Source organism: Saimiri boliviensis, chromosome 13 (genome assembly GCF_048565385.1).
Source record: "Saimiri boliviensis isolate mSaiBol1 chromosome 13, mSaiBol1.pri, whole genome shotgun sequence".
NCBI lineage: Eukaryota > Metazoa > Chordata > Mammalia > Primates > Cebidae > Saimiri > Saimiri boliviensis.
In genome coordinates this window covers 83,591,465-83,610,099 of record NC_133461.1, presented here as the reverse complement: position 1 = coordinate 83,610,099, position 18,635 = coordinate 83,591,465, and the positions used below count along the sequence as shown (strand labels likewise).

General features: G+C 38.9%; 1 protein-coding gene across 3 annotated transcripts in view; it reads left to right on the top strand.

Annotated features, from left to right (window-relative positions):
• NRG1 (neuregulin 1) overlaps positions 1-18,635 on the top strand; it is a 1,133,076-nt gene that overhangs the window by 672,708 nt on the left and 441,733 nt on the right. The gene's annotated exons all lie outside the window — the stretch shown is intronic.

The following is an 18,635-nucleotide window of genomic DNA, read 5'->3' as shown; positions in this document are numbered from 1 at the left end:
TGCATTTATGGATCATTTTCACTTTCTTTTTTTTTATTGTATTTTAAGTTCTGGGATACATGTGCAGATCATGCAGGATTGCTGAATAGGTACATACCTGGCAAGGTGGTTTGCTGCCCCCATTCCCCCATCACCTATATCTGGTATTTCTCCCCACGCTATCCGTCCCCACCCTCCTCACGCCCCGCAGTCCCTCCCCTAGCCCCCCACCCACTGACCCCAGTATGTGATGCTCCCCTCCCTGTGTCCACATGTCTCATTGTTCAACACCCGCCTATGAGTGAGAAACTGCAGTGTTTCATTTTCTGTTCTTGTGTCAGTTTACTGAGAATGATGGTTTCCAGATTCATCCATGTCCCTACAAAGGACATGAACTCATTGCTTTTTTATGGCTGCATAGTATTCCACGGTGTATATGTGTCATGTTTTCTTTATCCAGTCTATTGTTGATGGGCATTTGGGTTGGTTCCAAGTATTTGCTATTGTAAACAGTGCCACAATGAACATATGTGTGCATGTGTCTTTATAATAGAACGGTTTATAATTAATTCTTTGGGTATATACCCAGTAATGGGATTGCCGAGTCAAATGATATTTCTAGTTCTAGGTCCTTGAGGAATCGTCACACTGTCTTCCACAATGGTTGAACTAATTTACACTCCCACCAACAGTGTAAAAGTGTTCCTATTTCTCTACATCCTCTCCAGCATCTGTTGTCTTCTGATTTTTTAATGATCGCCATTCTAACAGGCATGAGACTATATCTCAATGTGGTTTTGATTTGCATTTCTGTAATGACCAGTAATGATGAGGTTTTTTTTAAATATGGTTATTGGCCTCATATATGTTTTCTTTTTAAAAGTGTCTGTTCATATACTTTGCCTACTTTTGAATGGGTTTGTTTGTTTTTTTCTTGTAAATCTGTTTTAATTCTTTGTCGATTCTGGATATTATCCCTTTGTCAGATGGGTAGATTGCAAAAATTTTTTCCCAGGCTATTGGTTGCTGGATCGCTCTAATGATTGTTTGTTGTTGTTGTTGTTGTTGTTGTTGTTGTTGTTGTTGTTGTTTGCTGTACAGAAGCTCTGAAGTTTAATTAGATCCCATTTGTCTATTTTGGATTTTATTGCTATTGCTTTTGGTGTTTTAGCCGTGAAGCAGTTTATGTACATTATTCCACACTTATGTACCAAAATGTCCTTTGAAAATATGTTATTTGTTGATTTCCTCAAACAAGACTTGCCCAGTTTTATGACAGGCTTAAAAGTTAAGTCTCCTTTTGCAATTCAGTTTGCAATTCAGTATCCATTACACTGTCAATCAGCTTTCTTCCTATTCATCCCACATTTTCCCTGCCAGTAAACTCCCTTTTTTAGTGACTGATTTTGCTGTTTTGTGTGAGCACTGGAGTAAAGTTCAACTGACTCAGAGTAGGGAACCCTGGACGGATTAACAGGATTGTGTAACATCATCACTTGAGGTCCAGATAGGGGTGACTGTGAGGTGTACAAAAGGCTTGCCGACACGACTGATGTTTGACATGAAGGTGAAAAGTTCAGTGGCCCAGAGAAGTCCTTTAAGGGTTTGTCTTAAACCTAACACCTGAGGAACACCTTCAGATTATCCATTGGTTAGGATTTCCTATGCAAAGTCTATGTGTCCAGGCTTCTTTCCCAACACACGTTCTCTAGTACATTTAAATGAAAAGAAAGAAGGTCTGGGAAGTTATTTGAAGGGATGTTAATGGAAACAGGACCCATCACAGCTAGGGTCATGTTATAAAAGTGTAGATTTTGAATTCCTGTCTGCCTTTCCTGCATGACTTTAAGTAAGAAAATGGTCACCTTGGAGTTGCACAGTAAGACTCACCATGGAAGCCATTCTTGGGATGCAGAAGGATCTGGTCCAGAAAGCCTCAGAGGAGCCTTGAGAACTGCCTATCCAAGAGGGGAAGAAGGTTGAGAGAAGGAAATCTGCACATCTAGCAGGAAAGGAGTCTTTTATGTGCAAAAAACACTAGACCCTTTCCGAGAGTTGAGGCACTAACAGGAAGATAATGCCTTTGAAATACTGGGAAAATTGATGGAGAACATGATCTTGTTCTCTATGTTATCACTCCAGGTAACACCCATGATGATCAACAATTTTTTTTTAATTAAATGGAGCACAACTTTATTTAACAGGTAGAACATTATGAAAATTATTATAGCAAGAAAGAACATAAGCTAATAACATAAATTAGGCTTAAGGAAGGTTTTATAAATTATGTATCTCCAATAGATTAATGAAGAAAATTAGGAATAACTTTTACATTATCACTATTTTTTTTAATTATACTTTTGGACTTGAGGTTTTCTGCATATAATATGCACATTAATATAAATATTAATATGATGTTAATATAAAGGAATACCCTCTCACAGATTGTGCATTAATGTGCATTTCAGTGACAAAATACAGTGTATGACTTTAGCTCCAGTAGGAAGAATGGGGTATGTAAAAGAACCTAAGTCTCTGGACTGACTAAAATCAGGCTGACCTGGTTTTAATCTCATATCTGCTACCTAAGAGCTGTATGATTGTGAGCAAGTTATTGTAAATTGCTGGATCTTGTTTTCCTCATTTGCAAAATAGAAACACTGATATCTACATCATACTATTATTATGGTTTTTAAATTAACAATAAATGCCAGTGAACCTAGCAATTGATGACCATATTATAGGTACTCCATAGATTTCTGCCTCTTCCTTCCATGTGCAAAAATAGTTCTGGCATCATCTTTTGTAACTATTAGGTTTTTCTTTTTACTACCTTCAGAAAATCTTTCTAGACTTATCCTGCTAATTTTTATTTAGAAGTTAGCCCCCGTATGAGTCCATTCTCTCATTGCTATAAAGAACTACCTGAGACTAATTTATTAAAAAAGGAGGTTTAATTAGCTCACGGTTCCACACGTTGTACCAGAAACATGGCTGGAAAGGCCTCAGGAAACTTACAATCATAGCAGAGGGTGAAGAGAAGAAGGCAAGTCTCACATGGCTGAAGCAAGAGGAAGAGAGCAAAGGGGGAGGTGCCACACACTTTTAAATAACCAGATCTCAAGGAAACTCACTCACTATCACAAGAACAGCAAGGGGGAATCTATCCCCTGTGGTTCAATCGCCTCCCACCAGGCCCCTACTCCATCACTGGGGACTACAATTTGATGTGAGATTTGGGTGGGGACACAAATCCAAACCATACAGCTCCCGAATATATTTGTACAGAAATAGACTGCTCACCTAGACTTCAAAAGAGATGACATCATTATGCACCTCTGAAATATTGTATGGTCTTGGTTTCAAGTTTCTTGAGTAATCTGTTTGATTCCGATACTAGTAATCAATAGCACTGATGTAAACGTAGGTCAGATTGGTGATCTATTGCTACAGCAATTCGAGGAAAGCAATTTCCTCCCTAAAAATTTTGGCAATCTTATTTATTTGTATTTTTTTGCTGGCGAGGGGAGAAATTATTCACGCAATCTTGCTTCTTTGAAATATGGTTCTTCTCAGGAATATCCTATGTTATTAGATGATCTAAACACTATGGCACTTCTTAAATAACCAATACTTGATGATACCATGAAAATCACAACCCCCGTGAGATATAGTATCAATTAAATGATTGGTTGAGTTCCATCCACTAGTCAATTTCAAAATTACCTTGTAAATCACCAAGACAATAGGAAAGAAAGCTTTACTATAACTTGTCTTACCCCCAAATTTAGCAATATCTTTTTAGCTTATTGATGGTATTTCAGGAAAATCAAATGTAGTTCCATATTATAAAGATGGAAACGTGTTACCTCTTTATGTTCGTGTATGGCAAATTAGTTGATACTCTTTGGTCTTGTCAATCTCTTTAACCTTGTAGAGTTATGAAGGTTAGAATCATGTTTACCACCTGTAAAAAAAAAATATCTGAAAGCAGTGATTTTTTTTTCTTCTTCTTCTTTTTCTCCACCGCATCCTCTGATAATGATTTCCATGGGCTAGAAATACTGTGAAGAGAAAAATATTTAGCTGAATTTATTTTAAATGAAACCGATAGCTTCACTAGTGATCTCATAACCTCAAAGCACTTTACAAACTGAGTAATCATTGAAGATGCTAAATATAGTAAATACAATGTTTAAAACCTTCACAAATAAATCCATATTAAAATCTTATTCTACCACAAAGTAGCTTTGCTTTTGATGTACCTTTTAAAGTCATGGATTTCTTGATGCAGATATTGAGTTGGGTTGTTCCTGTTGCTTTTTGTGTTTGTTTGATTTTTTTTCTATTATATAAGGAGACCTCACTCTCTTAGTCATTTATTATATGTAGAGGTAAGATGCTGCCTGAACTAGAGATTTATTCCATGTGCCTAAATCTCTTCATGTAATTCCTAGTTCACTTAGTGAGCCAATATCTCTTACCAGCTTTAATTTTTTTTAATGACATTGTCAGGCATGGTGATGTGTACCTCTATCCCCAGGTACTTGGGAAGCTGAGATGGGAAGATCTCTTAAGCCTGGCAGTTCCAGTCTGTAGTGCCCAATGATCATGCCTGTGAATGGCCCCTGTACTCCAGCCTAGACAACATAGCAAGACCCCATCTCTAAAGAAAAAAAAAAAGAATGGTAGCATTTCTTTTATTTGTAGAGATTTTCTGACCACATAATTATTATAAAATCATATCCTTTACAAAACATAATGATTATAGTTTTATTTGCACTAAAAGGATAAACCATATATATATATATATATATATATATATATATATATATCTCCATTAATTTGATTGTTTTAATGTAGCTATGAACATGGAGAGTTCACAAATTATAATTTGTAAATGTATTAAGGTAGAATAATTGTAGAATAAAAGGGTTTTTAAACAATTTAAATAATCACTATTTCTGCCACCCATTAATCCTCTATACTGATTTTAGGACTTATTCCTGAAGTTATATCCTGTGCATAACTGGCATCAGTCATGAAGGATATGAATCCCACGTCTTCTCCAATGGGATTGCGGGGATCATGTCACTGCTGCCCTGTTCTGCAGGCTCTTGTGGTGGTTGTTATACAACCCAACCCTGGAGCAGCTCAGGACAGGAAAGGAAGGATTTTCTGGAATGGTATTCTTTTTTTAGTTAACACATTTTGGTTGCTGAACACTGAGTAATCAACTAAAGCCCCATGATATATTTTCAAAGAGTGAATTTCCCTTGCCTGACTGAGACATTTTATTTTATAATAGCAATTCTCAGGATTTTTCTCATATTGATAAATAATTAAGTGGATTAATTTATGCTCACCTAAGACACCAAGATACTGATGGCTTTTACCACTCTATCTAAGCAGGAATAAACACCTGGGGACTAGAAATCTGAGAAAAAGGACAGTATCCACCACCACCTAACCTGGCCCTTGGTACAGTCATTTAACTCAATAACCTTCCGTGAGAGTAAGGTCATTATGGAATATGCTTGGTTTTAGCCAATGCTTTTTAAAAAGCCACATAAAATAGTATATGAAGTCACCTCTGATTCCTATGTAAAGAAGATTTCTCCTCCCTTCCCTCATTCATTGTACTCCACACCCTACCCCATACCTCCCCTGGCCCTGCAATACAACTAACTCATCAAAAGTTTAATTTTCTCTTTCCAAAAGCAATGTACTTGAAATTCCTATTCTTAGATGTGTGTATTTTGGTTTCCTCTTTGATTTTCCTTTTTTTTCCCCCCGGTTTCCTGTTGATACCAACATGAATCTCAAGGGCTTCCCTTTGCTTCTTTTGGAAAAAAAATAAAGAAAGGAGACTGATTTAGAGCCTGTAGGGTGGAAAATCACAGTCAGGAAAAGGCAGGCAGAACATGCAGCAGTTCAGAGCCAGGGCTCACCCGCCCATCTCTTCTATCAGCCACCTCCTTGGTAGGGCATCCCTTGGAACAGAAGCCAGCATCCGTCCCACAGGGATTGGAGAATTGTGAGCTCTGAATGATAAAACACTGACTCATAGGTTATCACTGTACAGAGCAATCCCTTTGGCCTCTGCCTTGAGGGCATATAAACCATTTTTTCCTTACTTGTTGGAATTTGATTCATTTCCTCTTTTTCTCCTTTAGCTCACTAATCTAGAATTCTCAGTTTATCTATTAAATGATTCAATATCTGGGTTGATTCTGAGGAGTCTAAGGGTTGGTCTTATGAGCAGATGGGCAGTCAACAATAGCTTTTGTAGAGATGATTCAGAATGAGCCCAAGTGGTGGGGTTTTGAGAAGCCCAGTGTGGAATCCAGTTACAAAGTCCACCTCAGAATAATGGTACCATGGTTTCAGTTACTGCTGATTCCAAAACTGTTTCCTACCACTCATCTTTTTCATCTGCCTCTCACAGCAATGGTGTGAGGAGAAAGCTAATCAAACCACAAAGTGGCTGAGTGACTAGAAATGACAGGATGGGTTCATTGCAATATCAGTCCTCAGTAGATTTTTGTTAAAGCCCTCAAGAAAAATATGCCAACCTAAACTGATTGTGTGTTATTCAACCACACTTCTGATATCTTCAGGTAGGCTGTTTGCAAAGTCCAGGCATCTCTTCTGTCCTGCTGTCTGTAGACCTCTGTGGTTTATTGATAGGAAAACTCAAATTGTCAGATGATCCTTATTGCAGAAAGCTGGCCTATGCCCTCTGTAAGCTGGGTGGGTGGGGGGATCTCCAAAGGGTGCAGGAGGAGAAGTACTGATTGCTCATTTGCTTCTTCTGTTCCTTAAAATCACCCTCCTTATTAAAGAAATGTAAGCATTGAGTAGAGAGGTGTCTTGCTTGGGCTTGCTTTTGAGTACCGGGAATTTGGCTTTCCTGCTTTGGAGGCCTGAGTTGGGATGTAGGTGTGTAGCAAAGGAATGGGTGGAGGCTTCTAACTAATAGGGAAGGCATCTTTGAAACAAGCCGAGATGTGGAGCTGGGATTCTGGGAATCAAATACTTCTTCCCAGCACCAAACTTTGATGGGAGGATACTTTAATATCTGTGGTTGCAGAATAAATATGATTCACTCTAAGGATTCTGCATTGCAATTGAATATGCCAGAAAAGGCAAAGAAATACTTGGAAAATTTATTTGTAAATAGTCCTCAATAGTTTCAGAAAAGCTCCCAAGGACATGAATTTCTTCCTAGCCATTATTTATTGAAATTTTCAGAATAGCATCTCATTTTTTGGCCACCCTAATGGAGCAACTAAGTGATCAGGCCCTGGATTCAGGGATAAATCTGACTCTTTCAAGCTGTAAGCCCTTGAGAAATCTATATAAATCTCTCTGTGCCCCACTATTGACAACTGTAAAGTGAGGAATAGTAATGTGTATTTCATAAGGTTGTCTGGATGTTTAAATTAGATTATAATACTTAACTGACCACTTTGGAATCGAACATTGTTCTAAATGCTTTAAGTATGAATTTTATTGTCATTGCCATGCATATCAATTATCGTTATTTGTTATGCTGTGTTATAAGAAGCTTTGATGTCACAAAGAAAGAAATTTGAGATTTAAGGAGAAGGCATGAGTAAATATCTTATTGAGGTTTTTTAATCACATTCTAGGGAACCAGGCAAGACTGAATCTTTATTGCAATGTTTTACTAGGATTTATAGCACTTTTAAAGGGTCAGGTAAATAAGGTTATAATTTACAACAGATGTTATGGGGTGGGGCACAATGGCTTTTATATCAATAGACTCTAGTCCTGAATCAGTTATTTTCTATTTGTATACGTTTAAAACTATTTTTGTTTGTTTGTTTGTTTTGAGACAGGGTCTCACTCTGTTGCCCAGGCTGAAATGCAGTGGCATGAACACGGCTCACTGCAGCCTCAAAGTCTCAGGCTCAAGCCTTTCCCACCTCAGCCTCCTGAGTAGCTGGGACTACAGGCATGTGCTGCCATGCCTGATTATTTTTTTATATTTTATATAGATGGGGTTTCACCATATTGCCCAGGCTGTTCTCAAACTCCTGGGCCTAAGCGATTCTCCTGTCTGAGCCCCACGAAGTGCTGGGATTATAGGTGTTCACTACCACATCTGGCCTATTTGCATAATTTTGAATAAATCATTTAATCTTGCTGATCCTCAATTAAAGCAAACTTTAAATGTAGAATAAATAAAATAAAAATTAAAAGGTTGAGCCAGGCATGGTGGCTCACGCCTGTAATCCTAGCACTTTGGAAGGCTAAGGCAGGTGGATGATGAGGTCAGGAGTTCGAGACCAGCCTGGCCAATATAGTGAAACCCCGCCTCTACTGAAAATACAAGAATTAGCTGGGTGTAGTGGGCACTGTAATCTCAACTACTCGGGAGCCTGAGGCAGGAGAATCACTTGAACTCAGAGGCAGAAGTTACAGTGAGCTGAGATTGAGCCATTGCACTCTAGCCTGGGTGACAGAGCAAGACTCCAGCCTGGGTGACAGAGCAAGACTCTGTCTCAAATAAAGAAATAAATAAAAGGTTGAATTAGGTGATATCAAAGGTTCTTTTCACATCTGTAATTCTAAATGTTACTCAGTATTTACTCTGTGCAGAATGTCTGTTTCCAAAAGCTATTGCCTATAGCTCAACACAGTGGTCATATTCCTATTTTGTGACAAGGGAGCTGAGCACAGTGATGCTGACTACTGGCAGAGTTTAACCTTCAGCCCGTATTAAGTCTGGGGATGATTTTGTCCAACTGATGTTTTCTCTTCACACAGACTTCATTTTTTTTTTTTTTTTTTTGAGTCAGGGTCTCACTCTGTCACCCATGCTGGAGTGTAGTGGCACAATCAAAGCTCACTGCAGCCTCAACCTCCCAGGCTCAAGCTGTTCTCCCATCTCAGTCTCCCAAGTATCTGGGACTACAGGAATGCACCACCACACCCAGCTAACTTTTGTATTTTTTGTAGAGACGAGGTCTCACTAGGTTGTCCTGGCTGGCCTTGAACTCCTAGGCTCAAGCGATTAATCCGCCTACCTCGGCATCCCAAAGTGCTGGGACTACAAGCATGAGCCACCACACCCAGCCAGCCAACACATTTTTGGATAAAACATCGAGGGAGTACTTATGCTGCTATCTACATTCTACTATAGCAAAAATAGTAAAGAGAAATTAGTGCATCCTAAAACTGAATTTTAAAAATATTAGAAACATAGAGTTGTAATTAAGATTATACTCAAAGTTCTGCCGAGATAAGTATTAAAGTTGTATCTCCAAACTTTTAGAGACTATAAAGAATTCCATAAATAAGAGGTTATTTAAAATTAAAAAGAATCCTAGGCTCAAGCAATATCTTTGATCATAAGAGAATTCTGGCGATAAGACAGATTCTTGAAATCTCAACAACACTGGCATGGGCTGAGATTTTTGCTTTCAATAGATAGAACCTCATCAAAGAGGTCTTGGAAATTCTGCTAGTCAATGGAATAAAATAATGAATCTGACAGAAGTCCTCCAGCTCTGGGCTGGACCGAAACGTCTCTGACGGCCTGTCATGTTTCACAGGATCGTGCTCCTCAGAGCAGTGTGGGGCTGGCACAGAGATGAAAGAAAGAAGTTCCTCCCTGGTTTCTGCTTATTTGAACCTGAATCAGAATAGAGAGGAGGCAAAGGAGAAAGAATGGCGTGATCCAACTTTTCTTCCATATGTGAACAATATTGACTTATATGGCATAACTATGCCCAGATGCTGTCATGACAGGGTATAGAGATTTCTGACTTGCATAACTAAATATATTTTTAAGAGACAACAAAGAAAAAGATATCACTCATAATATTTTTTTAGCATCTTGAGTCTTGGAATGCTTCGCCATGGAAGGTTATAGTCTCTCTGCTCTTTTCTGCTTAGACTGTATCTTAAAACTAGCTTCAGGCCAGGCGCAGTGGCTCATGTCTGTAATCCCAGCACTTTGGGAGGTCAAGGTGGGCGGATCACGAGGTCAGGAATTCAAGATCAGCCTGGCCCACATAGTGAAACCCCATCTCTACTAAATATACAAAAATTAGCAAGGCATGGTGGCATGCGCCTGTAGTCCCAGCTACTTGGGAGGCAGAGGCAGCATAATCACTTGAACCAGGGAGGTGAATGTTGCAGTGAGCTGAGATTACTCCATTGCACTCCAACCTGGTGACAGAGTGAGATTCCTCTAAAAAGAAAAACAAAAACAAAACAAAGAAACAAAAAACTAGCTTCAGTATTGGATGACATATTTTAAAGGAGATCCTGGCCAGGCACGGTGGCTCATGCCTATAATCCCAGCACTTTGGGAGGCTGAGGTGGGTGAATCACAAGGTTAGGAGATCGAGACTATCCTGGCCAACATAGGGAAACCCTGTCTCTACTAAAATACAAAAATCTAGCCAGGTGTGGTACGGCACACCTGTAGTCCCAGCTACTTGGGAGGCTGAAGCAGGGGAATTGCTTGAACCTGGGAGATGGAGGTTGCTGTGAACTGAGATTGTAAGATTGAGCCACTGCACTCCAGCCTGGTGACAGAGCAAGACTCCATCTCAAAAAAAAAAAAAAAAAAAAAAAAAAGAGAGAGAGAGAGAGAGAGAGAGAACATGACGCTTAGTATCCAAATTACAAAAGATGACTAGGTTACTGAGGATCTGAAGGCTGTCCCATATAAGTTATAGTGGAATAATCTGCGGAAGTTTAACTTGGATAAAAAGCAGAGAAATGACAAATGCTTTCACATATGTGAAAAGCATCTTTGTTTTTGTTGTTTTGTTTTGTTTTATATCCTAGGAAGCACAGTGAAATTCAAAAGGCAGACTTTAGAGCACCATATTGGAGCCCTTTATAACAATTAAAATCTCATAGAAATGGGGCAGGCAGCCTTATTAGGTGGTGAGATTGTGAGATTCCTCGTTACTAATGGACAGCAGACAGGCCAGTTGAGTGGGTCAGCAATGCTACAAACACAGCTTCCATATTGCCTAGAAATTTGTCAGGTTAGAAAAAGTCACCAACTCTATCATGATTAGAAAACTGAGTTGAGGGTCAAAAGCAATATGATACCTAGGATTTGGGGAAACCAGTTACCTCTCTTCAATTCTTTAATGTGGAAAGAGTGAAACCATCTTAGACCTTTTTGAGTACAGAATGACCTGAAGTCAGAAGAAGGAGCATGGCACACAGAGAATGTCCCAAATTGAGACAGCATCTTTTGAGCCAATTGTTGTCCCATTGGGTAGAGTGAGAATAATAATATTGCACTCACATTTGCCTCACAGATGTTGTAAGAGTTACGTGACTCAATGTTTTAAAGAGCTTTGGATAGCTGCTGTGGTTAATGTGTCACTCACTGCAAAGCGTTTTAAAGGCAATTATTTTGATCAGAATGCCACTCAGTAGGCTGGCTTCATGAATCATTTGGGGAGGATAGTGTAATTCAAATTTGTAATACATCGTCAAACATTTAAAAATAATAATATTAGTATAAAATAAAATACTTGGTTTTACCCTCAAATTTAACATCTTTGTTTTCTGGAAAAAGAGAGTGTTGCCTAAACTGAAAGCCAAAGGACTTTACTTTTTACATTTTCAAATATCCATGTGGCATCAAGCCAGGCCATTTAAAATGATATCCAGTTATTTAATTTGAAATTCATTTTGTAGAAAGCCCACCTCTCTGGGGAGTATGTACAGCAAAAGTGAGGCCATCACAAAAGCTGAATATGAAAAAGTGTCTGGTGCTTTTAAGCATAAAATGTGATTTTTTTTTTTAAAAGAAGAACTCTGCCTATAGGGTTCTTGGAGTGGGTTTCGTGTTGGGTTCTGAAGGAGAGTCAAGCCTGGATCTCCACAGTGGACTGAATGCAGTAGGGGGTCAAGAAAGTAATGGGAGAAGAATAAATCATCTTGGAATTATAGATTCCTCTTCATGGCTTGGCTTTGAATTTACCATTCGCTGCCTGAATCTTGATGGGAGTTGAACATAAATATAAGGCCAGTGGATGACTGTGACATGGAAGAAAGCTCCTTCTGACTTGTTAAAACCCCTAAAATCTGCACATTGTTATTATTGTTTAGACACTGTCTCACTCTGTCACCCAGACTGGAGTACAGTGGCATGAACTTGGCTCACTGCAGCCTTGACTTCTTCAGCTCAAGAGATCTTCCCACCTCAGTTTCAAGTAGCTGGGACTATGGAGATATACAACCATACCTGGCTAAATGTTTTTATTTTTTGTAGAGGTGGGTTTTCCTTGTATTGCCCAGGCTGGTCTTGAATTCCTAGGCTCAAGCGATTCTCTCACCTCAGCCTCCCAAAGTGCTGGGATTACAGGCATGAGCCAGTGTAGGCAGCCAAAATCTGTAGATTATCATCTTTTATACTTGGACTTGTTAACCACGATCTCAAAATGATTTTATTATAAAACTCAAACCTTAAAGGACAATTGGATTCCAAAATGTGGATTATATCTAGATAATATTTCTATTCACAAGTCTAGATGTACATTAGAATCCATGCAGAAAAGTGAAAAAAAAAAAAGTAGTTTAAAAGCATTTTTTAAAACATGATAAAACTAGAGCATTCAAAATAATGTGAGAGTAGATAAAAGGAAGTTGATTGATAAATGAGTCTTGACAGATCAGTGCTGTAAAAGGCCGAGTCTAAGCCGACGGCCCTCAGTCCTGGTTCCTCACTGCTGTGCAGAACTCGGCAGGGAGTCCCTCTTGGGAATTACAGGCTTAGGATCATGGGATCATGGTCTTGCTTATATTAGCTTCTTCTTCTGTCACTCTTTTCAACAGTAACATATTGAAAGGAAAAACAGAAAAAAAAAAACCCTCAAAACTTCTTAGGTAAGTAGTATTTGACACAAAAATATTTCAGGCTTGATTTAGAACTATATTTATGAAAATAAAAGACATGATACAGAGCAAAACCACAAACTTTAGGTTTTGGGTTTTTGTTTTTGTTTTGGTCTTATTTCTTTTTTAAAAATTAAGAGATGGGGAGTCTCATTTTGTCATCGAGGCTGGAATACAGTAGCCTGTTCACAGCTCACTGCAGCCTCAAACCCATGGCCATCAGAGATCCTCCCACCTCAGTCTCCTGAAGCTAGAACTACAGCCATGTACTGCCACACCTAGCTAACTAAAACATTTTAAAAAATTGTGTAGGGAAGGGGTCTTGCTATGTTGCTGATCTCAAACTCCTGACCCCAAGCAATCCTCCTACCTCGCCTGGGATTACAGGCATGCACCCTGCGCCTAGCTAATAGATTTGCTTTCTAGATCTTTCCTGTCAGGGCTAATATTTTAGGTGGACAGAGCACTCGATTAGATCAGCGGTCAAAATTCTATTCCTTAATCTATTACTTACCAGTAGTACTACTTTGAATGCAGGCTAAATTTTTCAGGGACTTTGAATTTCCTCAGATGTAAAATGATAGGATAGGTCTAGAGAGATGAATTTCTTTAGGAAACAGTTTCTGAGATAGAGATGTCAGTGCAGTAGGTTTATCGGGAAGTGCTCTTAGGAATGCCTTTGAGGAAGTGAAGGATGCAGAGGAGGAAGATGAACTGGAATTTATTTGCCAAAGTCCTCAGCAGATGCTACCAGCTCTAGAGCTGGGATGGCCCTTCAGAGTTATCCTGATCCACAAGGGGTCAGCCCCTAGGCATTCATAAGTCACTTTGTCCAGTCATCGGGGCTGACCCCCAGGAAAAGGTGTGGTTTGGGGTAAGAGGGCTCTTCAGCTGAGGGTAGTTCCTAGAAAACTAGTAAGCTATGAGTTGGCATCAGACAACATTTCCAGCAATGTGGGAAATGAGTTCACCTAAAGGCTGGATCTGGGCCACGGACCACGGCACTCATGGCTATAGTCAGAGCATTGTTTTCAGTGTTAAATTCTGCTGTGTTGAAGTATTGTACAGTCACTAAAATGAAAGTATTTTTATATTCTGCTACCCGTGAAATTGATTCTCTTCAGATTATACTATGTATCTCCCGATCCAGAGTTTTAGACTATTTTTTTTTTCCTGTACCTTTCTGTCCGTCGAGGAAACAGAATTTAATTCTTCTGGTATTAGAGTTCCTATGAGTCCTCCTTTTCAAACAGATGGATGCCCTGTGACAATTTCTTTTGCCTTTTCGTGGCATGTAAAAAAATCCATAAATAGAGTCATTATGCAGGTCTTTACCAGTTAGTTTCTCTCCAGTTTTCTTACTACTTTTTTTAGTTTTCATTTTCTTCAACAGAAAGTATCTTCTTGCTGGACACGACAGCTCACCCACGTGTAATCCCAGCACTTTGGGAGGGTGAGGAGGATGGATTGCTTGAGTTCAGGAGTTCCAGACCAGCCTGGGGAAAAAAAAAAAAAATAGCTGAGTGTGGTGGTGTGCCCCTGTAGTCCCAGCTACTAGGGAGGCTGAAGTAGGAGGATTGCTAGAGGCTGAGATATTGGTGCTGCAGTGAGTCATGATCACACCACATCTCTCCAGCCTGGGTGACAGAAAGAGATCTTGTCTCTGATAAAAAAAAAAAAAAAAAAATTTCTTCAACTTGCCCCTTTACAATTTAATAAGTATAAACATATTTCTTTTCAAAGAGAAGGTTATCTTTTATCTATATTCAAAATCATATGCCCTGAAGATCTTTGCATCACAATGCAAATACATGTTGAGTTAACCCAAGGAAGTGTGAGTAACAAGTTAGTGACTGGCTTAAGGGGTGGTTAGGACAGTGGTGTGTGATTAAGAGGTGAACATCACAGACCAATGCATGGTAAAACCTACAGGAGGGAGAGTGATGACCTAGCCTTGAATATCTCCCTTAGGAAGTTACACACGTGTCTGGGCTTTTCAAAATGTTTGCATGCCATTAATCAGTATCTTACATCAGTTTACTCAATGAATGATGACTATGTCAAATGGAAGTAAAACATGTAAGTCTAGATAATGATGAAGGGAATTTTTTTTAATGCAGTAAAGGATAAAGAAAGGTCGAAGTGGCCGGGAGTGATGGCTCATGCCTGTAACCCCAATACTTTGGGAGGCTCAAGTGGAAAGACCACTAGACCCAAAAAGTTTGAGACCAGCCTGGGCAGTATAGCAAGACTCCATCTCTGTTTTTCGTTTTTTGTATTTTAAAAAAAGAAGGATGCAAGTTATTCAAACCCATAAGCAGTTCAGCTAATGTATTCAGATTTCACACTTTAGATATGATCAGCTTGCTGTCTTTGGCCTTAAAGGTAAAACAGACAAATGCAGCAGCCCCATGTGCTTCTCAGGCCTTGGTTTGTCTTCCTCTCTTCCTAGGACAACTCTTTTCCCACTTTCTCTCTGGCCAAGTCCATGCTCAGCATTGCATGATTTCACTGTTGGTCCAGGTTGATTCTGCTCCGGAAAGGTTCCCTGACCCCTTCCTGACAGCTGCAGATCCTGTCAGTCACTGTGTGCTTCCATTGTCTTCCTTGTAGATTTTTAACACATTAATTAGGGCACTCCATTACAATGCATTATTTTGTGTACTAAACATCTGTATAGTTTCTACTGTGGGCTAGGTGCTAACGATTTACGAATGATTATTCTTCTGACCCTCATCACAACTCTTTGAAAGCAGGGTCTATTATTTTCACCAATTTATAGAAAAGGATATGGAAGCATAGAGATTCGACTCCATTTTCTTGGATCTCATAGCAAGTAAGAAGAAGAGCTAGGATTCTAAGCCAGGGAGTCTGGCTCCACAACAGATGCAATTAACCACTATACCATGAGGCCTTTCTGTCATACACAAGCTTGTCTGTTTTGCTCACTAGACTGTATTTTACTCACTTAATTTCTTATGATAAAAATTGCTTTTTTGTGATTTAAATAATACATGCCGTGTAAAAATTAAACCAATGTCTAAAGCATTCTGAAGAAAGGAAAGGTTACCTGAAATTCCATAACTCTGAAATAACCATCATTAAAATTTTGTTCTTTATCCTTCCATGCATGGTTTAATGTACCACTTACCCACACTCATACACACAAATTAAATGGGACAATATAACCATTTTTTTTAAAGAAGGATGGGCGTCATCTGCTCTCCTCTTCCTCCCAGAGTTGTCTGTTCCAAAAGGACAGGTTAAAAATCTGTGACTTTTTCCATACCTTTTATTCTCTCATAGGTTCATATCTCTCATTTATATTAATGGAGCTCATTGGTGTTTCAAAAACACGATCCTCTCAACTGTACTTTTAGATTTTGCTTTTCTCACTCAGCAGTCACCCCGTGTCACCTGGCAAAGCCCTAATTTATTTCATCGGTCACGTGACATTAATTCCGCAGCGTAGATGTACCACGATGCAGTCAGCTATTCTCCTGTGGCATTAACTGGGGTTCTAGAATGCAGGGGCTGTCTTCAAACCTGGTGTTTGTGACAATGTGTTGGGCATAATGGGGTCCCTTGAATAAATACTTGTAAAACATGGAAGTCAGATTTTAGAAAGAATAAAGTAGTTTTTTCTTAATTACGAATGGGTAGGGTCTTGAATGGGTTCTCAATAAATCAAATTTCAATAGAGGACTCACTTAAATGTATGAGAAGAGCTTATGATTTCAGAGATTCTTGTGATCAGTGTTTATAAAGTTAAATAATTGTCTCTTACATTTTAACTGGCATAAAATAACTATTTTTCCGTGTAGAATATTTGCTTCAAGATACATACAATGGAACACTATTAAAACACCTCTTTTTACAGATATCTTGTGCTTTGTGATCTGGCTTGTATTTTTCCTGTTCCTTTCCTATTACCCTGTGTACGAAATGTATGTTCTGCCCATAAGAAAACTAAAGTACTTCCAGTTGTGTAAACACAATAGGTTCTTTCAGACCACTGTGCCTTGGTGTATGTCAGCCCTCAGCTAGGAATAACATTTCCCTCTCCATGATTCCACTGGCAGTTTCTGCTCATCTTTTCCTATGTTGAAGTGCCATTTCCTCTGCAAAACTTTCTCGAATGTCCTTTCCTGTTACCCTCCTGCACGATTAAAAACTTGCATCTATTGATCCCTTAAAACTTATCCTGTACTTTCATGACAGGTATTCACATCTTTTATTTTAACTCACTTGTATCACTAACAAGACTTTTTTCTTTAGGACTTTGAATTTGACTTTTGACTTTTTCATCTTTTTCTCCAGCAGTCTTCTTAGTGTCTGGCATCGAGAAGGTGCTCAAAAATATTTGTTGAGCAAATGACAGTTGAGAAAATAAAAATGTCCTGGATTGGAATCATGAAAACTGCCCACTTATCTTTAATATTAAAAAGCTCAGTGTAATCTTAGAAAAAATAATCTGAGAGCTCTGACACTTTCCAGAGGGCACGTCCACGGAAAAGGAGGAGCAAAGTCTCTGATCAGAAGCTGAGTAAATATCCTCTGAGGCCCCTGATTATCCAGACATTGACAAAAGAAAGGCTCTCCAAGGCCTGCCATTATTACTATAAGGAAGTCCCGGCTCAGATGATTCATAGTTAAATATTTGCATCTCCTCTGGCTAAGGAAAAATAAAAGCCATGACATTCCAGAGCCCTTAGGCATGTAAGATCTTGGTACTTTCCAGTTATTTCTCCTTAGAAACTGGTAAATGAAAAGGTCCTGTTTCAAAAAAGCAAGATATGTCAAATGGGAAGGAAGTAGCATATCTGGTTGGAATTCAGAAAGTATATCGAGGCCAAAAATGTAATTGTTGAAATTGGTTATTAATGTTTTGATACTGTGACATATCTGTTTTCTGTTCTCTACCACGAAAAAGAAAGATGTTGAAGTATGGCAAATATTATGAATAACAAAGGGAAAAATTCAAGTAAGTTCTTTTTGCAAATCTCCGCAGCAGGTTGAAGTCAGACTCCTTTAACATCAATAAACAAGGCTCAGAGTCCACGGGACTCTCGTTGGTGGTCACTTTAAGCGTATTTCTCTTACAACAGCCCTGCGAATCCAGTGTTATCATTTCTGTCCACAGATAAGAAAATGGAGGCTCAGAAAAATAATAATGATCCCTAATTGATATATTAAGGATTTAAACCCAAGTGGTAAAGCAGGTGGTAATTTGTAGAGAATGATTTCAGAAATGCTCTTTAGATACTCTGCCTCTAGGCATATAAAACTATTTTTTTTATTACCTGAAAATTCACAATTGCAACCTGATTCTTGAGGTTTAAGACAATGGAGGCTTTCTACATTGTACATGCAAATTTTCCCAAAATCTTTCCCCAAATCATTTATAATTCAGTGTGGGTAAGCTTATGAGTTCCTTTCGAGAAAACAATTGTGATTAAGGAGTACACATAGACAATTATTCTGTTATTCTCTTCTGTCCTCAAGTAGGCAGTGCTCCTAGAGCTCTGGGGGCAGCCCTTCACCAATCCATTGTTAGTGTGGGGCCAGCTTTTCTTCCTTAGGCCAGAAAGATAGAGTTGCTCAAAATTTATTTCCAAAATACAGTGTTTGGGGCCTGAAGGCCACAAGGAAGACTATTCTGAAAGCTCCCACACTGAAATGCTCCCCAATACTGGAAAACAAATAATAAGAGAGTGGGAAAAAAGACCTCAGGGCCTTGCACATAATAGGCC